The 6,317-nt window shown below is 46.0% G+C and overlaps 1 protein-coding gene and 1 pseudogene across 1 annotated transcript in view; one reads left to right on the top strand and one right to left on the bottom strand.

Annotated features, from left to right (window-relative positions):
• LOC124776013 overlaps window positions 1-415 on the bottom strand; it is a 215,470-nt gene extending 215,055 nt beyond the window's left edge. The window contains exon 1 of the mRNA XM_047250855.1: window positions 176-415. The gene's annotated coding sequence lies outside the window, so the exon portion shown is untranslated. The remainder of the gene's footprint in view (window positions 1-175) is intronic.
• A 3,596-nt stretch (window positions 416-4,011) lies between these two features.
• On the top strand, window positions 4,012-4,129 carry LOC124778582 (annotated as a pseudogene).
• Window positions 4,130-6,317: the final 2,188 nt, after the last annotated feature.

The following is a 6,317-nucleotide window of genomic DNA, read 5'->3' on the forward strand; positions in this document are numbered from 1 at the left end:
ACTGACTTTTTGATCACCCGGTACTTTCTTACTGCCGGTGAACCGCAGTTGACGTCTGAAAACTGTTTACACGATTGAATGTGAACTGACAAGCGAACGGTTAGAATACTAGTCACATCCCCTCCCACCGAATCACTTTGCGGTAGTCCTACGGTAGGAGTGCTGGAGAAATTACCCTTCTCGTACTGACAGCTGCGCCATAAGAAGGAACACAGTACACATCGAGAAAATGATCGATCGGTCGAAGAAGTTCGCCTCGTGAGAGCGCCGCGCTTCGGCGCACGAGACGGGCGCCGGCCACTTGTAGCACGCCAGCGCAGGCAAGCGCATTCGCACACACGCAGAAACGGACACAAACACGCACTGGCTCGCACGCACGCCGTCGGACACGTGTGCGTCGCACAGCGGGCACGGCACTGCGCGGACACGAGCTAGCTGGCGCCCGGCTGGCGTCGGCTAATTCCGCGGCTGGACTAGCGGGCCTGCTACGCCGCGCCCCCCCACCCTGCGGCGGGCGCGCCCGTGCGCATGCGCGAGCCCGTCTGCTGTTTGTCATCAGCTGCGCGCCGGCCGACGCCCCGGCCGAGCGGCGCGTCCTGGCGACGCCAGCGTCTCTAGCCTGGCCGGCGCCGCCTCTTTGTCACGGCAGCGCAGACGCCCGGGCGCAGGTGGCGCGTCTTAAAGCCACATTTACAAATGTAGCCGACAGTTTTATTGATAACAGGATGCTAATGCCACTGCCCGGACATCTGTTACGGCGTAAAGTCAAGCGCCGGCACGCCAGCCGGTGAAGAGAGGACTTTATAGAAGACGTCAGCTAATTGCAGGCTGATCGACCCCTCTCCAGGACGACAACGGGACAGCAGCTGTCTCTATGCGAAGAGGACATAAGCACAGTACCCGACTGAATGAACTTGTTTATTTCGGATGTCGCCCTTTGCTTGCGACTCATCTACGCTATTGGCCATTAAAATTGCTACACCAAGAAGAAATGGACAGCACAAATATAATATACTAGAACTGACATGTGATTACATTTTCACGCAATTTGGGTGCATAGATCCTGAGAAATCAGTACCCAGAACAACCACCTCTGGCCGTAATAACGGCCTCGATGCGCCTGGGCATTGAGTCAAACAGAGCTTCGATGGCGTGTACAGGTACAGCTGCCCATGCAGCTGCAACACGATGCCACAGTTCATCAAGAGTAGCGACTGGCGTATTGTGACGAGCCTGTTGCTCGGACACCATTGACCAGACGTTTGCAATTGGTGAGGGATCTGGAGAATGTGCTGGCCAGGGAAGCAGTCGAACATTTTCTGTATCCAGAAAGGCCCGTACAGGTCCTGCAACATGCGGTCGTGCATTATCCTGCTGAAATGTAGGGTTTCGCAGGGATCGAATGAAGGGTAGAGCCACGGGTCGTAAAATATCTGAAATGTAACGTCCACTGTTCAAAGTGCCGTCAATGCGAAAAAGAGGTGACCGAGACGTGTAACCAATGGCACCCCATACCATCACGCTGGGTAATACGCCAGTATGACGATGATGAACACACGCTTCCAATGTGCGTTCACCGCGATGTCGCCAAACACGGATGCGACCATTATGATGCTGTAAACAGAACCTGTATTCATCCGAAAAAATGACGTTTTGACATTCGTGCACCCAGGTTCGTCGTTGAGTACACCATCGCAGGCGTTCCTGTCTGTGATGCAGCGTCAAGGGTAACCGCTGCCATGGTCTCCGAGCTAATAGTCCATGCTACTGCATACGTCCTCGAACTGTTCGTGCAGATGGTTTTTGTCTTGCAAACGTCCCCACCTGTTTACTCAGGGATCGAGACGTGGCTGCACGATCCGTTACAGCCATGCGGATAAGATGCCTGTCATCTCGACTGCTAGTGATACGAGGCCGTTGGGATCCAGCACGGCGTTCCGTATTACCCTCCTGAACCCATCGATTCCATATTCTGCTAACAGTCATTGGATCTCGACCAACGCGAGCAGCAATGTCGCGAAACGATAAACCACAATCGCGATAGGCTACAATCCGACCTTTACCAATGTCGGAAACGTGTTGGTACGCAATTCTCCTCCTTACACGAGGCATCACAACAACGTTTCACCAGGCAACGCCGGTCAACTGCTGTTTGTGTATGAGAAATCGGTTGGAAAGTTTCCTCATGTCAGCACGTTGTAGGTGTCGCTACCGGCGCCAACCTTGTGTGAAAGCTCTGGAAAGCTAATCATTTGCATATCACAGCATCTCCATCTTCGTGGTGTAGCAATTTTAATGGCCATTAGTGTATGTAAATCTCAAAGCTAAGTATTGCCATTTACTTTTCGTAAAAAAAGCTCACTAATACGATTTATTTGAACTGTTTTCTAGCGATCCGAGAAAGCAGGTTTGTTAGACACCCCACATTTGACTACTAGGCAGGATTCAACAACATCAAGTACCTAAAGCTGTACGACTCATATCTATAAAAAGAAAAACAAAATCACGAAAACAAACCCTAGAAAATAGGACAGAATGCTCCAAATTTGTGGCTGTAGATACTGATGAAAATTCAACTGGAAGAAGCATATTAGTGAGCTGCTCAAACAATTAATTTCAGCTACTTTTGCTCTTCGTATAATTGCTTGTCCTGGAAACAAACGAATCTACCTCCTGCCAAAATTTTGCATATTTCCACTCAATAATGTCTTATGGAATAGTTTTCTGGTGTAGCTCACCTCCTCTTGAAGGAGTTAGAAAAGAAAATACTGTTTTTAAGTGTGGTTGCATGAGCAACACTAAAAAATACGTTCATTAATGGCAACACTAATCTTGTATACATACCCATTAAACTGACTCTTTTCACATTTTTTCCATAAAGGAATACTTCAAATGATTTATGGAACATGGGCCGGCTTCTGTGGCCGAGCGGTTCTAGGCGCTTCAGTCCGGAACAGCCCGACTGCTATGGTCGCAGGTTCGAATCCTGCGTCGGGCACATATGTGTGTGATGTCCTTAGGTTAGTTAGGTTTAAGTAGTTCTAAGTTCTAGGGGACTGATGACCTCAGCAGTTAAGTCCCATAGTGCTCAGAGCCATTTGAACCATTTTTTATGGAACATGTAGCCTATTAACTAACTTACGAGGCGCTGTTAGGTAACTAACACTTTGACGCCATTAATATAGCCGCCGGTAGCTGAGTGCGTCGACACAGGACGTAATTCTCTATTGGTCAGTGACACCTACGACTCCGTACAGTGACAAAAAACATCATATGGGCGTGATCATATCCCAAGCACACGTTAAAACTCAGTTATCAGGGGAAGGTGCAAATAATCGAAACGATCTTAAGGAGACAATATCTTCAAACTCCACACAGAGTACAAATGGCCTATTACGTCGCTGCTTCTGTATTGTATCAAGTCTGAGACCATTACCCTTGAGTGTAATTAAGTGTTACCTAGTAATACCTCCCACTCTACCCCCTCAACCATGAACATTAGGCCCTGACTAAACTTCAGAATGGAAAACTTCTTTCATCACTTTCATTTTTAAAACGGAAATTTTCCCGGTGTTTTTTTAAACCACGAAGTAATGAGTCAGGAGAGCAATGGTAAGACACTTGATTTCCAACAACCTTCTTTTAAAGAACGATGAAGCAATTCAAAGAGCATTCCGACTACTACCTACAACTTCTTCTCAGAAAAGGAAGGTAACTATCTACATTGACGGTAGAGTGTTCTTACAAAACATGTTTCCTCTACGGTACTCGTTTCAGTAGCGACAAATGCTTCACTCTCACACCTTCCACCCCGATTTGAAACACGTGCATTGTACTTGCTTTTTGTAATTCAGTTGACTTCTGGACTCCTTACTTCTGAACTGGAAGAAACAGGTGGTCTTCAGGCTGCCAATGGTTTGTGTCTGACCAATGTCACTAATAATGATGATGATGATGATGATAATGATGATGATGATGGTAATAATAACATGTAGGCCCTACAGCAGTGTAGGCAACGGCCTTGCCGCAGTGGGTACACCGGTTCCCGTCAGATCACCAAAGTTAAGCGCTGTCGGGCGTGGCCGGCACTTGGATGGGTGACCATCCGGGCCACCATGCGCTGTTGCCATTTTTCGGGATGCAAATTGAGGAGCTACTTGACCGAATAGTAGCGGCTCCGGTCAAAGAAAACCACCAGAACGACTGGGAGAGCGGTGTGCTGACCACACGCCCCTACTATCCGTATCCTCATCTGAGGATGACACGGCGGTCGAATGGTCCCGTTGGGCCACATGTGGCCTGAAGACGGAGTGCCTACAGCAGTGTAGTAGCCTTTACATAATTACTATTGTGTCGCACTGTCAGCTAATTCATTTACTGTTCAGAACTGAATAATGAAGTGATTTCTGGTTCATAAAGTCCTAGTGAGGAAAGGTTATTACATTCGTTTCACAATCTGTAACCGCCATAGTGTTCTGCGTTTATGCCAGCATTTAGAAGAAATTAGTTATTGGTAACTTATATAATTACTATTACAGTCTTAAGATATTGATACAACAGTAAAGTACTTTCTTAAAAATTAATTCTGTTTCATGACCGAAATACTATTATACCATTTTTTTTTTACCCCTCGGAAAACTTCAAATTCTCCCTCAGGCGGTAATTAGTCCCACGTTCGGGAACACTGCTCTAGCTCAATCATGTATCTACAGACTTAACTTTACCTGAAAAATATGTGATACGTTCCGTGACGATGTCGCAGGCTGGAGACTCAAATTTCCTCAAACTGCTTTTGTTGAACACAACCAACCCGGCATGTACCAACGCTGGCCGCTGTGGCTGAGCGGTTCTAGGCGCTTCAGTCCGGAACTACGCTGCTGCTATGGTCGCAGGCTCGAAACCTGCTTCGGGCATGGATGTGTGTGACGGTTTAGACTTTGTACGCATGTACTGTTTGTGTTTCCCCTTTTTTCGTTTATAAATGTATAGCTATGGTGTTCTTTTAATCATTGACAAAGGTCTTCTTAGGCATCTACATCTACATGACTACTCTGCAATTCACATTTAAGTGCTTGGCAGAGGGTTAATCGAACCACAATCATACTATCTCTCTACCATCCCACTCCCGAACAGCGCGCGGGAAAAACGAACACCTAAACCTTTCTGTTCGAGCTCTGATTTCTCTTATTTTATTTTTATGATCATTCCTACCTTTGTAGGTTGGGCTCAACAAAATATTTTCGCATTCGGAAGAGAAAGTTGGTGACTGAAATTTCGTAAATAGATCTCTCCGCGACGAAAAACGTCTTTGCTTTAATGACTTTAATTAAAAAAAAAGATGTTATTTTCATTAAAAGATATGATTCAGCATTTAGTAACTTACATTTCCAGCTTTAAATGAATACGTAAATTAAATAAAAGTAAAAATGAATTGCTATTACCGAGGTTCGTATCAACGACTTTTAGAGTATAGACTTTCACACTACACAGTTCTTTTCTGCTACCGGCGACTACTGTAATGAAGTTGAAATGTTTATACTTGAGGGCATTCGGAAGTTTAATTTCCAAAGGAAAATTTATCGTGTGTTTTTATGTTTTGAGAATTCGTCGAATTGATTCAGGAAATTGGTGTCACCTTCAAATTCTGTAAGTATGACGAAAGCAGAAGAGTCCATAATGTCGCATTGTTAATAACGTGCCAGTCTTTTACTACAAGTAACGGAGATAAAGCAAGCTCCCGGTTACCCGATTAGCGGATTATCCGTGTATTTTTGAAAAAAAAAATGAAAACTAAGTCTAAAGTAATCCGTAATATCTAGCATTTGAAACATTCTCGCCGGCCGAAGTGACCGCGCGGTTCTGGCGCTGCAGTCTGGAACCGCGAGACCGCTACGGTCGCAGGTTCGAATCCTGCCTCGGGCATGGATGTGTGTGATGTCCTTAGGTTAGTTAGGTTTAACCAGTTCTAAGTTCTAGGGGACTAATGACCTCAGCAGTTGAGTACCATAGTGCTCAGAGCCATTTTTTTTTTTGAAACATTCTCGGTTATAGTACACTACTACGCAAGTGACTAACGGTTTGCACGGTTTAGGCCGATGTAGGCTCCAATCTCATCGCCGGATATATATGAAATATATAGAACTACTTAAACCTAACTAACCTAAGGACATCACACACATCCATGCCCGAGGTATGATTCGAACCTGCGACCGTAGCAGTCACGCGGTTCCAGACTGTAGCGCCTAGAACTGTTCGGTCAACCGGGCCGGCTGGGGAATGTGCATTTGGAGCACAGCATTGTATGGAAATGAATCGCG

This window comes from Schistocerca piceifrons, chromosome 2 (genome assembly GCF_021461385.2).
Source record: "Schistocerca piceifrons isolate TAMUIC-IGC-003096 chromosome 2, iqSchPice1.1, whole genome shotgun sequence".
NCBI classification, from domain to species: domain Eukaryota; kingdom Metazoa; phylum Arthropoda; class Insecta; order Orthoptera; family Acrididae; genus Schistocerca; species Schistocerca piceifrons.